Here is a 19724-nt window from a genome sequence, read left to right as displayed (position 1 = left end):
AAAAAGCTGGTCCTTTCAAGGAGTGAACATAAAAGGCTGCTGTTCCCCTCTGAGGGAACAGGACCAAAACAAGAAATACATTTCTTGTCATCTGGCTTGTTGTTGTATAAATCTCCATTCTGTCGCATTTCCATAAATTCTTTCAAAAGTCTGAGATTCAAAAAACCTGGGGCTTTTTCTCAACTCTAGCCTTCTAGTTTGAACTTTGTGATTTAATGTGATTGTCAAGGAATAAGGATGAAACACTTAATTCCAATGCTATATAAACTACAGAAATAATGGCAAGGTTTCCAATTTACTTTACAAAGCTGACATACACACACACAACACAGGCCAGACCAGAGTAATCTCACTTAAGGTATTTATATTGAATTTATAGATATACATACTACATGGAATATTACCAAATCTAATTCATCAGTACAATATATTAAAATAATAATATTCCATTACCAAGCAAGGCTTGGCCCAGAAATGCAAGGATGATCAATATTTTAGAATTTATTAATACTATATAGAGATTGTGTCTGTTTTGTACACTAGCATAGTTCTGGTGTCTAGCATAGTGCCCGGCATACAGTAGACAATAAGTATTTGTTGAATGACTAAATAAATATTCACTATCAATAATCTGTTTGAAAATAAAATGAGAAAAAAAGATCTCATTCAAGTAGCAATTTTATATAAATATACAAAAATGTGTATGTGTGTATTTGTGTGTGTTTATGTGTGTGTGTATGTGTGTGTACATGTATACATATCACTCAAGAATAAACTTAGTAAAATGTATATAAGATCTACTTAAAGGAAAGAGCAAAATTTTACCAAGGTACATAAAAAAAGATAAATACATGTACAACAATGCGATTATAGGTAACAGTACTGTATTGTATACTTGAAATTTGCTAAGTGGGTAGATCTTAGTGTTCTCACAACAAAAAAAAGAAAAGAAAGAAAAAGATTATGTGAAGTGATGGATATGTTAATTATCTTGATTGTGGCGATTATTTCACATGAATACATGTATCAAATCATTAAGTTGTACATCTTAAATACAATTAAAAGTACAATTTTTAATAGTCAATTCTACCTCAATAAAGCTGGAAAAATAAAATATTTCTGAAATGTTCCTGAAAACAAAAAATAAAACATGTTGTGTTTTAATAAAAAATAGATAGGGGCCAGCCCCGTGGCCTGGTTAAGTTCAGCATGCTCCACTTCAGCGGCCCAGGTTTGGTTCCCAGGTGCAGACATACACCACTCGTCAGCAGCCATGCTGAGGCAGCGACCCACATACAAAATAGAGGAAGACTGGCACAGATGTTAGCTCAGGGCAAATTTTCCTCAAGCAAAAAGAGGAAGATTGGCAACAGACGTTAGCTCAGGGCCAATATTCCTCAGCAAAACAAAGATAACTACACGAGAGACATGTCAGATCCCTGGATAAGAAAATGCAATATTATAAAGATGTCAGTTCTTCTCAAACTAATTTATAAATGTAGTGGAGGTCCCATTAAAATCAAAAAGAGATTTTGGGAGAGGTGAGTCAATGAACTTTTGGGGAAAAAAAAGAAATATGAAGGGATATTTGCATAATTAAGTATTAAAACCTCTTATAAAGCTGAGTAATTAAAACAGCAAGATTTGGCATAGAATAGACAGATCAGTAAAATAAAAGTTAAAACCTTGAAACAGACCCAAGTATATACAAATATTTAGTATAGGATAAAAATAGCATTTAAAATCAGAGGTAGGTGGATGGGTGAAATTGATGAAGGGGGTCAAAAGGTACAAAATTCCAGTTATAGGGGCCTGCCTGGTGGCGCAAGCGGTTAAGTGCACACGCTCCACTGCAGCGCCTGGGGTTCACCGGTTCGGATCCCAGGCACGCACCTACGCACCGCTTGGTAATGCATGCTGTGGCAGTGTCCCATATAAAGTGGAGGAAGATGGGCATGGATGTTAGCCCAGGGCCAGTCTTCCTCAGCAAAAAGAGGAGGATTGGCAGATGTTAGCTCAGGGCCGATCTTCCTCACAAAAAACAAAAAAAACCTTCCAGTTATAAAACAAGTCATGGGGATGTAATGTACAGCATGGTGACTATAGTTAATAACACTCTATTGCATATTTGAAGGTTTCTAAGAGAGATCTTAAAAGTTCTCATCAAAAGAAAAAAAATTTGTAAATATGGTGACAGATGTTAACTAGACTTATTGTGGTCATCATTTTGCAATATATACAAATATCGAATCATTATGTTGTACATCTGAAACTAATATAATGTTATATGTCAATTATTTCTCAATAAAAAAATCAGAGGGAGAAAGTATTATTCAAGCAAGTAGTGCTGGGATAGTTGGTTTCTGTTTGGGAAAATTAAACTAGAGTTCACACTGCATGCCAATCATCAAGGTAAAGTTCCAAATAGATGTTATTTTTTAAAAATACCTTAAATAACTAGAGAATATGGAAAGTGTTTATGTAATCTTGAGTCATAAAGGTTTTTCAAAGCATAATGCCCAAAGCAAAAATCATAAAAGATGCATAGGCCTACATAAAAATTTAAAACTTATATTTGACTTTAAAAAAATGAAAAGGCAAACGACAAACAAGGATAAAATGTGGCAGTATGAAAGATAGACAAAGCTTCATATCCTTAACTTAAAAAAGACTCTTGCAAAGCAGAAGGAAAAAGACATATATCCTATTAGACAAAACAAACAAAAAGCAATTCACAAAAGAAGAATACAAGTGAAAAAAAAATGTTTATTCTCACTAATGAACACAGAAATGCAAATCCAAATAAAATATCTTTTTATACCTCTCAAATTGGCAATGATTTAAATAATGATAATCTAAGTACTGGAAGCAAGGCTTCATATACTATAGAAGGTGGTTAAAAACCTTAAAAATATGACCTGGAAATGCTGCATCTAGAATTTTTTTCTGAAGAAAAGGTCAAGCAACATATGTAAAGATTTATGGCCAAGGATCTTCATCACAGAATTCTTTAAAATATTTTTAATAAAAATAACTGAGGAGAGAGTCAAGATGGCAGCGTAGGCAGACTCTGAACTCACCTCCTCCCGCAGACACAGCCAATTTACAACTGCTCGTGCAAAATTACACCTGAGACAGAACTGAAAACTGGATAAGAGGAACTCCTGCAACAACGGACAATCCTAACTGAGGTGGAAGAGGCAGAGACACCCTTCTGGAGAGGAAAAACGCCGCCTTCACAAGCCGTCAGCTTCACGGCTGCCCCGGAGCAGCCCACAGGTACGCAGCCTCCCTGGAGGCGCGGGACCCTGAGCCGGGGAGCACCCCCGCTGTGGGCATTTTGTGGACCCAGCACAATCGAGACGAGTGGCATAATATCTGACTTTGCCTGCTGCTAAAACATTGGGGAGTACGCCCAGAAAACCCCGTTCACAAAGAAACTAAAACCGGCTCTTAAAGGGCCCACACGCAAACTCACCCGTTTCAGAAAGCATCCTAAAATCACCAGAAAGAAAAGTGCACAGTGCTTTGGTGAAAAGAGACTCACCTAATAGGCCCTGAGTGCATCTCGGTGAGGGGTGAGAACACTCCAGGGACTGGGACATTGGCGGCAGCCATTGTTGAGGCCTGGTGTGGGCATGCTGACACAGACGCCATTGGAGTTCTCCCTGAGGCCTGCTAGCCCAGGGTCTGCCCCACCTGCTAGAGCACCGATTAAATCCAGCTCAGCCAGGGCAGACAGCCCACCATAGAGACTGGCCCCACCCAACAACAAGCCCTCGGACAACTTGTGGGCCTGCATAGATTGGTGACTGGATTTTCTGCAGCCTGGCAACTGAGCCGACTTTAGCGGGGCAGAGTGTGCACAAGGAGCGGGTGGAGAGTGTGGGGTGGTGGTGGAGTATGTGGGGCTCCTGCCGTGGAGACACTGGGTCCGCTTGGGGGTCGGGGCGCTCACACGGGGCAGGACTGTGTTGACTGTGTGTGGACCTGTGGGCAGCAGGGCTTGTCAGCTGCAGAAGACTTGTGCTTCTCAAAGACCCACATAGGGGGTTTGCCGCACCTTCCAAAGCCTGAAAAAATTGGGTGCTCCCGTGCCTGAGGCCAGCCCCACCCAGCTGCAATCCTCAGAGAGCTGACAAGAGACCTAACAGGCTAGAGGCTTACAGCAATTGTAAGGCCCTGAGCCTAACAACCTGCCATGCTGGGGGCCTACTCACGTAAAAGAACTACTGCAACGCAAATGTGGTCTTAGAACTTGCAGCCAACTGTGCTGGGGCTCCCCACACCTGATAAAGAGACTGAAGGGCCCACAACAACTACAAACAGCTGAGCATTACAACAGCTGGCCAGGAGCATAACTCGGCCTCCCTGGGCACCTACAGGGAGAGCAAACAGGCCACAACAGAAGGACACACGTAGCCCACATAGGGGTGACCCCTGGAACATTGAGAACTGAGGGAAGCACACTGGAAGCCTCCTAAGGCATCACTTACATAAGGTCACCTATCCAAGAGCAGGAGACGTAGCTGACCTACCTAATACGTAGACACAAGCACAGGGAAAGAGGCAAAATGAGGAGGCAAAGGAATACATTCCAAGTAAGGGAACAGGACAAAACCCGAGAAAGGGAACTAAGTGAAAGAAATGAGCAACCTACCCGACAGAGAGTTCAAACTAAGAGTGTTAAGGATGCTCATTGATCTTGGGAGAAGAATAGATGAACTCAGTGAGAATGTCAACACAGAAATGGAAGATATAAAAAAGAACCCATCAGAAATGAAGAATATAATACTGGAAATGAAAAATTCATTAGAGGGACTCAAAAGCAGAGTAGAGGATACAGAAGAACGGATCTGTGAGCTGGATGAAAGACTAGAAGAAATTACCCAAGGTGAACAGGTAAAAGAGAAAAGAATTAAAAAGAGTGAGGACAGTCTAAGGGACCTCTGGGACAACATCAAGCGCACTAACATCCGTGTTATAGGTGTCCCAGAAGGAGTAGACCGAGACAAGGAGGCAGAGAATCTATTTCAAGAAATAATAGATGAAAACTTCCCTAACCTAAGGAAGGAAACAGACATCCAGGTACAGGAATCACAGAGAGCCCCAAACAAGATAAACCCAAAGAGGCCCACACCAAGACACATCATAATCAAAATGTCCAGAATTAAAGATAAAGAGAGAATCCTAAAAGCCGCAAGAGAATGTCAAGTTACATACAAAGGAAACCCCATAAGGCTATCAGCTGACTTCTCAGCAGAAACCTTACAGGCTAGAAGAGAATGGCACGATATATTTAAAGTGCTAAAAGGAAAAAACTTACAGCCAAGAATACTCTACCCAGCAAGGTTATCATTCAAAATGGAAGGAGAGATCAAAATTTTCCCAGATAAGCAAAAATTAAAGGAGTTTGTCACCAAGAAACCAGTGCTACAAGAAATGTTAAAGGGACTGATTTAAGGGGAAAAGAGAAGACCACAAATAGGAAAAATTATCTATTTCCATGATAAGCATGTAATGGATACAAATGCACAAAAAGAGGTTAGATATGATATCAAAAACATAAAAGGAGGGAGGAGGGGAGTTAAAGAGTACAGCTTTCAGACAGAGGTCAAACTAAAGTGACCATCAATTCTGTATAGAAGAAGAAAGGAACAGAGAAGGACTACTAAAACACTGAGGAAAAAAAAAATTTTTTTAAATGGCAGTAAGTACATACTTATCAATAGCTACTTTAAATGTCCATGGACTAAATGCTCCAATTAAAGAGCATAGGGTGGCTGACTGGATGAAAAAACAGGACCCATATATATGCTGCATACAAGAGACACACTTCACACCTAAAGACACTCACAAACTGAAAGTGAAGGGATGGAAAAAAATACTCCACGCAAATAGCAATGAAAAGAAAGCTGGGGTAGCAGTACTCATATCAGATAAAATAGACTTTAAAAAAAAACGTAAAAAGAGACAAAGAAGGGCATTACATAATGATCAAGGGAACAACCCACCAAGAGGATATAACACTTGTAAATATCTACGCACCCAATGTAGGTGCACCTAAATATATAAAGCAATTCTTAACAGACATAAAAACAGAAATAGACAGTAACACAATAACAGTAGGGGACTTTAACACTCCACTTACACCAATGGATAGATCATCCAAACAGAAGATCAATAAGGAAACATTGGCCTTAAACGACACACTAGAACAGATGGACCTAGTAGGTATATACAGAGCATTCCATCCAAAAACCGAAGAATACACGTTCTTTTCAAATGCACATGGGACATTCTCCAGGATTGATCACATATTAGGCCACAAAACAAGTCTCCATAAATTTAAGAAGATTGAAATAATACCAAGCATCTTTTCTGACCACAACGGTATGAAACTAGAAATCAACTATAGGAAGAAAATCAGAAAAGCCACAAATACGTGGAGATTAAACAAAATGCTACTGAACAACGACTGGGTCAACGAAGAAATCAAAGAAGAAATCAAAAAATACCTGGAGACAAATGAAAATGAAAATACGACATGCCAGAATTTATGGGATACAGCAAAAGTGGTTCTAAGAGGGAAGTTTATAGCGATACAGGCCTATCTCAACAAACAAGAAAAATCTCAAATAAACAATCTAACATTGCACCTAAAGGAACTGGAAAGAGAAAAACATACAAAGCCCAAAATCAGTAGAAGAAGGGAAATAATAAAAATCAGAGCAGAAATAAATGAAATAGAGACCAAAAAAACAATAGAAAAAATTAATACAACCAAGAGCTGGGTCTTTGAAAAGATCAACAAAATTGACAAACCTTTAGCTAGACTCTCCAAGAGAAAAAGAGAGAAGGCACAAATAAGTAAAATCAGAAATGAAAGAGGAGAGGTTACCACAGACACCTCAGAAATACAAAAGATTATAAGAGAATACTATGAAAAGCTATATGCCAACCAATTCGACAATCTGGAAGAAATGGATAAATTCTTAGAATCATACAACCTTCCAAAACTGAATCAAGAAGAAGTAGAGAATTTGAATAGACCAATCACCAGTAAGGAGATCAAAACAGTAATCACAAACCTCCCCAAAAATAAAAGTCCAGGACTAGACGGCTCCCCTGGTGAATTCTACCAAACATTCAAAGAAGACTTAATACCTATCCTTCTCAAACTCTTCCAAAAAATTGAGGAGGGGGGGAAGCTCCCTAACTCATTCTACGAAGCTGACATTACCCTGATACCAAAACCAGACAAGGACAACACAAAAAAAGAAAATTACAGGCCAATATCACTGATGAACATCGATGCAAAATCCTCAACAAAATACTAGCAAATCGCATACAACAATACGTTAAAAAGATTATACACCATGATCAAGTGGGATTTATTCCAGGTATGCAGGGATGGTTTAACATTCGCAAATCAATCAATGTAATACACCACGTTAATAAAATGAAGAATAAAAATCACATGATCATCTCAATAGATGCAGAGAAAGCATTTGACAAGATACAGCACCCATTTACGATAAAAACTCTGAATAAAATGGATATAGAAGGAAAGTACCTCAACATAATAAAGACCATATATGACAAACCCACAGCTAATACCATCCTCAATGGTGAAAAACTGAAAGCTATCCCTCTAAGAACAGGAACCAGACAAGGATGCCCACTGTTACCACTCCTATTTAACATAGTACTGGAAGTCCTAGCCAGAGCAATCAGGCAACAGAAAGAAATAAAAGGGATCCAAATTGGACAGGAAGAAGTGAAACTGTCACTATTTGCAGATGACATGATTTTATATACAGAAAACCCTAAAGAATCCATCAGAAAACTTTAGAAGTAATAAACGAATATGGTAAAGTTGCAGGATACAAAATCAACATACAAAAATCAGTTGCATTTCTGTACACTAACAACAAAGTAGCAGAAAGAGAAATTAAGAATACCATCCCATTTACAATTGCAACAAAAAGAATAAAATACCTAGGAATAAACTTAACCAAAGAGGTGAAAGATCTGTACACCAAAAACTATAAAACATTTCTGAAAGAAATTGAAGACGGCACAAAGAAATGGAAAGATATTCCACGCTCTTGGATTGGAAGAATTAACATAGTTAAGATGTCCATACTTCCTAAAGCCATCTATAGATTCAATGCAATCCCTATCAAAGTTCCAACAACATTTTTCACAGAAATAGAACAAAGAATCCTAAAATTTATATGGAACAAGAAAAGACCCCGAATAGCTAAAGGAATCCTGAGAAAAAAGAACAAAGCTGGAGATATCACACTCCCTGATTTCAAAATATACTATAAAGCTATAGTAACCAAAACAGCATGGTACTGGCACAAAAACAGACACACAGATCAACGGAATAGAATCGAAAGCCCAGAAATAAACCCACACATCTATGGACAGCTAATCTTTGACAAAGGAGCCAAGAACATACAATGGGGAAAAGAAAGTCTCTTCAACAAATGGTGTTGGGAAAACTGGATAGCCACATGCAAAAAAATGAAAGTAGACCCTTACCTTACACCATACACAAAAATTAACTCCAAATGGATTAAAGACTTGAATGTAAGACCTGAAACTGTGAAACTTCTAGAAGAAAACATAGGCAGTACGCTCTTCGACATCGGTCTTAGCAACATCTTTTCAAACACCATGTCTGACCGGGCAAGAGAAGCAATAGAAAAAATAAACAAATGGGACTACGTCAAACTAAAAAGCTTCTGCACAGCAAAGGAAACCATCAACAAAACAAAAAGACAACCTAACAATTGGGAGAAGATATTTGCAAACCATACATCTGATAAGGGCTTAATCTCCAAAATATATAAAGAACTCATGCATCTCAACAACAAAACAACTACCAACCCAATTAAAAAATGGGCAAAAGACCTGAACAGACATTTCTCCAAAGAAGATATACAGATGGCCAACAGACACATGAAAAGATGTTCAAAATCACTAACTATCAGGGAAATGCAAATCAAAACTACAATGAGATATCACCTCACGCCCGTCAGAATGGCTATAATTAACAAGACAGGAAACAACATGTGTTGGAGAGGATGTGGAGAGAAGGGAACTCTCATACACTGCTGGTGGGAGTGCAAACTGGTGCAGCTACTATGGAAAACAGTATGGAGATTCCTCAAAAAATCAAGGATAGAACTACCATATAATCCAGCTATTCCACTGTTGGGTATTTATCCAAAGAACTTGAAAACACCAATTTGTAAAGGTACATGCACCCATGTGTTCATTGCAGCGTTATTCACAATAGCCAAGACTTGGAAGCAACCTAAGTGCCCATCAAGGGACGAATGGATAAAGAAGCTGTGGTATATATACACAATGGAATACTACTCAGCCATAAGAAACGGTGAAATCCAGCCATTTGTGACAACATGGATGGACATTGAGGGTATAATGCAAAGTGAAATAAGTCAGAGGGAGAAGGTCAAATACCGTATGATTTCCTTCATTAAGTAGTAGATAATAACAACAATAAACAAACACATAGAGACAGAGATTGGATTGGTGGTTACCAGAGGGGAAGGGGGGAGGGAGGAGGGTGAAAGGGATAATTCGGCACATGTGTGTGGTGATGGGTTGTAATTAGTATTTGGGTGGTGAACATGATGTAATCTATGCAGAAATAGAAGTATAATGATGTACACCTGAAATTTTTACAATGTTATAAACCAATGTTACTGCAATAAACAAAAATTAAAAAAAAAAGAAATAACTGAAATATTCTGCAACAGAAGGCTGCTTTGGTAAATTATGGTCCACATATATGATTGAATACTACAGAGCTCTTAAAAAATCATGTTGAAGAGTGTGTTCTGTCTTGGTAAATATCAGAATGTTCAACCACTGGGCTCTGGAGTCAGACCTGGATTCCAACTCGTCTCTTCCCAGTTTTCTGCCATGGGGCAATCTGTTTAACCTCTCTAAGCCTCAGTTTCCATACTTACCTTTTAAAGTTGTTGTAGGGATTAAAAAATCATTTTCTGTGAAATGCTTATAAACACACTGCCTGGTATTCAATGAATATTCACTGCTCTTATATGTAGTATGATTGGATTCTAAATCTTGAAGTCAGTAACGCTGGCATATGAAAGACATTTAATCAACATCTTTGAATAAATAAAATATGATGAATACGATGGGGGATTTGACTGAGAAAAGTCTGTTTAGGTCAAAAAAAGATGTGACTATAACATAAGGAAACCTTGATTTTATAGGACTTAACTAAAAAACTCAGGAAGAAGTTCCAAAAGAGAGCTTTTAAAACTGCTTTGAACAGTAGCATTCACCTCGAAGGGTGAATTCTTTGAAAGACAAGGCTCACTTCAGTGTAATGTTCTGTTAAAGTATATGTTGTTTTTTATGCTGTAACTTTATAGCCATTCTCTACATGGTCCACTTCAAAATACCTTTAGTACTTCATTCATTCAACAAATACTTTCTGAGCACCTAGTATGTGCTAAGCACTACCACAGGCCTAAAGTCTTTGCCCTCAGGGAGTGTTTTATTGTGGTTGGGTGACGTAGTCTCACCTCCCTGTGGGCGCTTTGATCGGTTCTCGAGGGCCTGGCACTCGGTTGCCCAGGAAAACCCCAGGCTTAGCTCCCAGAGAATGAGGAGGTCCTGGCTCTGCCTGCCACACAGCCAACCAGGTAACCCCGGGAAACTGAGTTGTGACTCTGGACCTCAACCTCCTCATCTATAAAATGAGAGCCTTAGAGGGATGATTTTTTGTACTGCAAGTAGAAAGAAATTAGTCGTGACCCACAAACACAGACACACACAACTGAAAGATGTTTCACGAATGCCAAGGCCACTTCCAGTTCTGAAACTTCTGTTTTTCTAGTGGAAAAAGGTCTTGCAAGGAAGCAAAAGCCCTGGTGGTTGGTGACTGCCAGCCTTATGAGATCTTAGGCAAATCACCATACCTCTGCAGGCCCTTCTCTGTGAAATCAGGTTCTTGGCCTGGATGCTCGGAAGTCCCTCCGTTTCTAAAATTCTGTTTTGTGATCATTCAATTCTATTCAACAATCATTACTGAGCACCCTCTGCGAGGCACTCTCTAGGCCAAGGGGAATGATTCATAGACCCTACCATTTAAGGACCCACCATCTTATTGAGTGAGACAGGGTCGGTAGCACAAAGACGGAAATGGGTATGGGTGTCCTTGTTCTAGAGTTGGTTTATAACACGCTTAAAGGTCCTTAATAAAAGGCCATGGTCTCTGCCTCTCTCCTATCTGGACCTCAGCCATTTTTATAGTTCAGTAAATGGGAAATGAATATACTAGGAGTCATCAACACATACATCCACCACATTTTCACCCCCCTATCCTGAAGGAAAGGCGTTTCAAGGCAGGAGCCTCTGTCCATTCTCTGTGGCCAGAGTTACCTTACAGCAAGGTCTGGTGACGAGGACAAACACTTGCACATGCTGCATGTTATGAAGGACAAATGCAGAATACAAAATATAGCTAATTGCTGAGTTAATTATCTTACTAAAGTTTAAGTGTTGTTTTTCAGCCCTCACTCCCCTAGCCTGTGAGTTGTTTACTTTTATCAGATAGATTTTTTTAACATTGTCATGCAAAACATAATTATATCGATAGTAATCCAAAAATATTTCCTCCTTTAAGACCCACAGCCATATCCATTTGACCACTTTCCATCAGAAGATATTGTTTAAATTGTCAGCTCAAAAGCTACCTGTGCTCAGCAAGGCCAAATGCCAACAGGAAAAACTCCTCCAAGCCGATCGAGTTTATTTCCAATGTCAAACACAGCTTTGAAATACAGGTTTAGACAGCACGTGAACTGCTGGTGAATAATTGCTTCAACAGGATCAGCCTTTTAAGGGCCAAAGGAGTAAACGTGATCTTCTGTGTGAATAAAATGCAATGGTTGTGTATAGATGAGACATATTAAAGGTTTACCTTCAGCTGCACCATCAGAAGGAGACTCTTTCCTTGCTTGAGTGCGAAAGCCCATCTATAAACAGCTTTACCAGCTCTGTGGTGCCAGACAATTGGACCACTGAAAGACAGGACTGGGAAGTGCTACCCATTTCCAGGGATTATTCTGTGCCGCAGCTCGGTAGAAATAGAGCACTTTGTCTTGCTTTTCCTTTATGTGAGTAAATGTCTCATTCTTCTAGGAGCCCGTGTGCCTGCTCTCAGTCTCTTGCTGTTACTGGTTAACCTTATCAGCAGCAGGGAAGCAAAGGTCAAGTCAGCCACAAAACAGGCCCAACCCAGTGCTGAGAGGGTAGCATTCTCTTTCTAGAAATTGCCGTTTGGCTGCAGACCCGTTACTCAGAGTGAACTCAGGATGGTTTAGGGTATAGTTTTCCTGGAAAGTAATAAAGCCATCCAGAAAGCCACTGTAAACCACACAATCCAAAAATGTTCATTGAGACCTAACGTCTGGCAGCAGGTTCCAGGCCCTGGTAAAAGAGCTCTGTTTAAAACCATGTCCCCACTCTCAAGGAAAACACATTCAATGGGGCAATAAAGATAATAAATAATTACATCATATGTCACGTGGTGTTCAGGGTAAAGGAGAAAAATCAGGACGAGGGGAAAGATGCTATTCTATTTGGACTGCTCAGGGAAATTTCCTCTGACGAGTCAATATGTGAATGAAGAAAGAGACTGACTCATGCACAATCCGAGGCAAAAGTTTCAGGCAGAAGAAACAGCAAGCAAAAAGGCCCTGGTTGGGGATGTGCCTGGTATGTTTAGGGACCCACAGGTGGCACTTCGAGGAGCTGGTGACAGAAACTCCTCCTGGGGAGACTCTTACAGGACATACTGAGTTAGATGGAATAAGGCACTTCCTATTAAAATTGCTGGCGATGGAGGCTGGCCTGGTGGCATAGCCGTTAAATTCGCGTGCTCCACTTCGGTGGCCCAGGGTTCACAGTTTCAGCATCTTGGGTGTGGACTGACGCACCACTCAACAAGCCATGCTGTGGCAGCGTCCCATATAAAGTAGAGGAAGATGGGCACGGATGTTAGCCCAGAGCCAATCTTCCTCAGCAAAAAGAGGAGGATTAGCAACAGATGTTAGCTCAGGGCTAATCTTCCTCACACACACACAAAATTGCTGGTGATGATCTCTTCATGTGAACGGTGGGTTGATCCTGCCCGTAATTGGAGCTCATAACTTCTAATTCCTCCATCGAGTCTCCTCAACACATGTTTTTTAAAGAGCCGAAGCATGAAATGCAAGCAGCCTCATAGGCAAAGCCACAATAGGATGAAAACAAAAAAAAGTAAGTCTGGTCTTAAAATACTTACAAAGAAAACTAAGTCTTAGGTTATTTTCTGTTGATCATTTACCAAGTTACAAACACCTTATGTATTATCTTGTATGTAGGTGTGATTATCCTCATTTTACCACATGAGTAACCTGGATCAGGATTTGATCCCAGGCTGTCTGACTCCAGAGCCTGTGTTCTTTCCCACTACAGAGCATCACCTCATGTGTGCTGTGATTATGTGCATTGGATACCACAAACCCATTGCTGACCCACTGTAACCCCTTGGTTACAAAGTGTTGTCAGGGAGCAGACTTCCAGATTTGGTTTGAGACTGCACAAGGACTCCCAATATCTGGCAAGTTGTTAGTATATAGTGGCTGTCACTTAATTCCTCAAAGCCTATGTTTCTCCTAAATGTACACCATGTCTCCATTGCAAAGTTTGGCCACACCACAAAACTAGGATGTGGAGCAAAATGCCATCTTCAGCCCAACCCATGTCGGAAGTGCCACAGTGGACCCTCAGATGATGAGACTAAGTCAGGGAGTCCTTAGCTATCAGATATTGCCATATGCTTTCACAGTTAACCAGTGCTTTCTTCTAAACTAGTGCCATATGTGTAGCTCTCAAATGTGAAACAGCACAAAGTGGTTAATACTCATATCCCTTTCTCCAAAGAGACTTCTAATACCTGGAATCATGGAATGTGAGGGTCAAAAGAGACTTGAAGTTCTCTGAGACCAATCATCCTCTGATGATTCCCTCACTACTCCATCTTTTTGCCAAGTGGTCATCCCGTTCATTCTTGAACACACCAGTTTCCAGGAAATGAACCACCTGCTGAGCAGCTCTTCTGTCTTGGGACAGCTCTGGGCAGCCCATATCTGTCCTCCCTTAGTCTCTACCCTGTGAAATTAATTCATACTCTTCCTGGGAGGCTATGCAGTACACCTCTAATCCCTGTTACAAGGAAGCCAAACATTTGCTATATACTTCTATTAATGTAGCCTAAGTCACAGCTTTTTTTGACACACATCATACTGTGGATTCATATTGAAGTTTTTATCAACTAAAACTTGTGGGGGTTTTTGTTTTTTCAGTTTATTACTGTTAAGCCATATCCCTGTGTCCCTACTAGTACAGTTGATTTAATGGACAATTACAAGACCTTACATTTATCTCTATTAAACTTTCACTAGATGCACATCTGTTGACTAGATCTTTCTGGATCTTGATGTTGTTATCCATTTTCTTGCTATTCCTCCCACTTTCATTTCACCTGTGATTATTTGGGGAAACATCTGTCAACAGGGCCTCAAAATCAAATACCTATAGAGGCCATGGAAATAACATAAGTGGATCACCGAGGCTGGGTGTAAGTGCACAACCGTGTGAATGACATGAGCTCTGTGAACAGGGGAGCAAGAGCGCCTTGGCATGGTGGCAGCTGCTACTTGCTCCAGCTGACTGCTGGTCTGCAGGAATGCAAATGCACTATTGCCAGATCCCCAGCTTCTGTAAGAAAATCTGGAATTCTGGATTTTAAGAATTTTAAATTTTAAAACATTGACTGTATGTTTTTTTAACAGCATGTGGGACAAAAATGTCTGTAGAATAGATGTCCTATGGGCCACCAGTTAGCAATAACTTAATTAACTCATTCATTCATCATTAAACTAATTGAACTGTAAGGATGCTGGTCAGAGCCTGTGACGTACACTGGAAACCTCCCTCCAGGTCGTTCTGAATTCATTCTCCAGCGCCCTCTGGAGATGTGGTCCTTCAACCACCTACCAAACCACTTACTTGGGTTGACATCCAGCCTCTCATTCGCCATCTTGCCCAGATACCCTGGGGACTGCTCCATAGAGGAAGCACCTCTTCTCAGAAGGGGGTGTATACAATGTAGAAGGGTAGAGCTCAAGCTCTAGAGTCAGTGCTGGGCTCTCATCTTCCCCCTGCCACTTCCTGTCTGTGTGCCCTTGGGCAAATCTCTTCACTTCTCTGTGCTTTAGTTTTCTCATCTGTAAAATGGAGATAAAACTAGTATCTATTTCACAGAGTTGATGTAAGTATTTTACAAAATTATACATGTAGAGTGCTTAGCTCAGGGTCTAGCACATAGGATCGCTCAATAAATTTTACCTATACTTATTACTTTTATGGTTATTATTACGATGATGAATCACGTTATTATTTCTGACATCTACTGCAGTTGGTGACTGGACAACGTGAGCACAGAAAAGATGCTCTTGGAAACACACACACCCTACCTTCTTCCTTCACTCATGACCCACTCAGCCCGGTAACCTCAGCACGTTGCTAAAGCTCCTCTTAGAGAAAATACCTCCAATGGTGGGAGCAGAAATCCCAATTTTGCTATCATGTGACACAGACCAGATCATGCCACTCCTCTCCTTAAAAACTTTCAATGAAGGTTCCTGTTTCTTACAAAATGGAGTTCGAACTCCTTTGCCTATAATTCGAGGTCCCCTCCCCTTGGCCTCTCCCCATATCTTCAGCTCTTCTCTCAGGAGACCTTCCCCAGGAGCCCCCAACTTAGAAATGCCATACTTATGACCTGCCACTCCCTGGACGTGTCATAGGCCCTTCTGTACCCAGCCTATGAGCTCTTCTCTCAGTGAGGTGCCCTCGCCTTACTTTTCACTGACTAAATCCCATTCATCCTTCAAACCCTTGTGAAATTGAAGGTCACTATGTGAAGTTCTTCCTTTGAAATTCTTTAGCATTTTCTGTTTCTACTACTTATTTGGCATTTACAAGATTTTGCTTTTTATTGTTGCTTGACTGGTAAACTACACAAGAGGAACTGGGTCTTGGTCTTTTTTGTGACTCTCCCTTCAACACACACACACACACACACACACACACTCCACATAGCACAAGGCTGAGAACACTGAGAATGCTCAATAAAGAAATATTTTTGGCCTGAATGAATGGCCCCAAGGACTGTTCCTTTCAACAATTATGGCCCAATAAATTATACCGGCGTTGCCTCCTGGAGGGAAAGGCCACAGTAAGCCTCCCACAGATGGGGAAACTGCTCTGTCTGCCAAAACCCAGATGCAGGGCAGCCTTAGCCCTGTTTGGCTGTCTACCTGAATCTGGGTTTAACAACTTGGCCTGCAGTTTTACAGGCTGAGTCACCAGGATCAGCACAACAGCATGAGTTCTTTGTCCACATGCTGGTGCCAGGTGTTAGGGGAACTGGCTGTGGTGGCTCCCCCGGCTGGAGGAGACCTGCAGGTGGGGGAGGGGCAAGGGGTGCCTGAGCCCCAAGCTGTGAGTCCAGAGGACTTGTCTGCAAAAGGAGGCTTCGTCTGGACCCTAAACAAGAAAAAAGAAATGAGGAAAGTTTATATATAGCACGAGGATTCTGGGCTTGATGCTGCAGGAGGATGTGCGCTGGGGTAGAGGTTGAAGTGGGGGGACGTAGGATGACTTTGGAGGTCATGAGTGAGCTGAACAAAGCTAAGGAAGAGGGTCTGGACTCAGTCAGATTTTATTTCCATGGTTGTAAGAGTTGTGTGGTCCTAGGAAGGGGAAAGAATGCAGGAATCCATCAAATCTTTAGAGTTGAGGTTACATATCTTAAGATCCAAAGAAAGCATTATCCAAACAAGTGATATAAGGGTTGAAGACTTCTGTGAGTAGAGGTGAGAAGGGTTTCTGGCTATGTGAGCACTCCCTTTCTGGGTTATGAAGTCACTGGTGCAGCAACTACAAATAGAATTCAGAGCAGAGTTATGCTGGTTAAGGTTTAACAACCAGTTCTCCAAAAAAAGCCCTGACTCGTAGCATTTGCAGATTTCCATGTTGTAAATACACCCACTACAGCCAATTTCAAACTACTAATGCGAGGCTTGGAATACAGGATTGGGAAGAGATGGCATAGCCATCTTGTGAGCCTGTGCAAGTGGCTCCAGCACACGCTAATTTCCCGAATCCTGTCAGAGTCGCCAACAAGAATGCCAGCAGCCTACTTCTCTGGTAGTTTTGCAACCTTAAGTAAGTCAATAAGGCAACCAAAAAAATTTATATCAGAGAGAAAGGTCAAGGTGGCGGCGTAGGCAGACTCTGAACTCACCTCCTCCGACGGACACAGCTGATTTACAACTACTGGTGGAAAAATTACCCCTGAGAGAGAACTGAAAACTGCATAAGAGGAACTCCTTCAACAAACGACAATCCTAATTGAGGTGGAAGAGGCAGAAATTCCCTTCTGGAGAGAAAAAACACCACCTCCACAAGCTGCCAGCTTCACGGCCACCCAGGAGCAGCCCAGAGATATGCAGCCTTCCCTGGAGGAGTGGGTCCTGAGCCGGGGAGCGCCCCCGCTATAGGCATGTTTTGGACCCAGCACAATCGAGATGAGTGGCATAATATCTGACTTTGCCTGCTACTAAAACATTGGGGAGTACCCCCAGAAAAGCTGGTTCACAAAGAAATTAAAGCCAGCTCTTAAAGGGCCCATTCACAAATTCACCTGTTTCGGAAAGCAACCTAAAATCACCAGAAGGAAAGGTGCACAGTGCTTTGGTGAAAAGAGACTCACCTGATAGGCTCTGAGTGCATCTCGGTGAGAGGTGAGACCTCTCCAGGGACTGGGACATTGGCGGCAGCCATTGTAGTGGCCTGGTGTGGGCATGCTGACACTGACACTGGCTGACGCCATTGGAATTCTCCCTGGGGACTGCTAGCCCAGGCTCTGCCCCACCCACTAGAGCACAGATTTAATCCAGCTCAGCCAGGGCAGGTAGCCTACCCTAGGGACTGGCCCCACCCAACAACAAGCCCTCAGGCAACTTGTGGGCCTGCTAAGTGAGCTGCCTGGATTCTCAGCAGCCTGGCAATGGGCCCACCTCTGCGGGGCAGAGTGTGAGCAAGGAGCAGGTGGAGAGTGTGGGGCGGTGGTGGAGTGTGTGGTGCTCCCGCCTTGGAGAGACTGGGTCCACTTCAGGGGGCCTGGGCACGTGCATGGGGAAGGACTATGTTGACTGTGTGTGTGGACCTGTGGGTGGTGGGGCTTGTCAGCTGCAGAAGACTTGTGCTTCTCAAAGAGCCATATAGGTGGTTTGCCCCATCTTCCAAAGCCTGAAACAATTGGGTGCTCCTGTGCCTGAGGCCAGCCCCACCCAGCTGCAATCCTCAGAGAGCTGACAAGAGACCTAAAGGCTGGAGGCTTATAGAAATTGTAAGCCCCTAGCCTAACAACCTGCCACGCTGGGGGCCTACTCACTTAATAGAAATACTGCAACAGTAATGTGCTATTAGAATTTGCAGCCAACTGTGCTGGGGCACCCCACACCTGATAAAGAGACTGAAGGGCCCACAACAACTACAAGCAGCTGAGCATTACAACAGCTGGCCAGGGGCATAGCTCAGCTTCCCTGGGCACCTATGGGAAGAGCAACCACGCCACAACAGAAGGACACATGGAGTCTACATAGGGGTCACTCCCGGAACATTCAGAACTGAAGGAAGCACACTGCCAGGCCTCATAAGTCATCACTTATATAAAGTCACCTCTCCAAGAGCAGGAGACATAGCTGATCTACCTAATACATAGACACAAACACAGAGAAAGAGGCAAAATGAGAAGGCAAAGGAATACGTTCCAAGTAAGGGAACAGGACAAAACCCCAGAAAAGGAACTAAGTGAAACAGAAATGAGCAACCTACCTGACAGAGAGTTCAAACAAAGAGTGATATTGGGAGAAGAATAGATGAACTCAGTGAGAAAGTCAACAAAGAAATGCAAGATATAAAAAAGAACCAATCACAAATGAAGAATACAATCCTGGAAATGAAAAATTCACTAGAGGGTCTCAAAATCGGAGTAGAGGATACAGAAGAATGGATCTGCGAGCTGGACAAAAGACTAGAAGAAATCACCCAAGCTGAACAGATAAAAGAAAAAAGAATTAAAAACAATGAGGACAGTCTAAGGGACCTCTGGGACAACATCAGCTCACTAACATCTGTGTTATAGGTGTCCCAGAAGGAGAAGAGCGAGACAAAGTGGCAGAGAATCTATTTAAAGAAATAATAGCTGAAAACTTCCCTAACCTAAGGAAGGAAACAGACATCCAGGTACAGGAAGCACAGAGAGCACAAAACAAGATAAACCCAAAGAGGCCCACACCAAGACACATCGTAATTAAAATGTCCAGAATTAAAGATAAAGAGAGAATCCTAAAAGCCGCAAGAGAATGTCAAGTTACATACAAAGGAAACCCCATAAGGCTATCAGCTGACTTCTCAGCAGAAACCTTACAGGCTAGAAGAGAATGGCACGATATATTTAAAGTGCTAAAAGGAAAAAACTTACAACCAAGAATACTCTACCTGGCAAGATTATCATTCAAAAATGGAAGGAG

The sequence above is a fragment of the Diceros bicornis genome, chromosome 6 (genome assembly GCF_020826845.1).
Source record: "Diceros bicornis minor isolate mBicDic1 chromosome 6, mDicBic1.mat.cur, whole genome shotgun sequence".
Taxonomy (NCBI): Eukaryota; Metazoa; Chordata; class Mammalia; order Perissodactyla; family Rhinocerotidae; genus Diceros; species Diceros bicornis.
The sequence above is the reverse complement of the archived record's forward strand: the minus strand, read 5'-3'. Positions refer to the sequence as shown.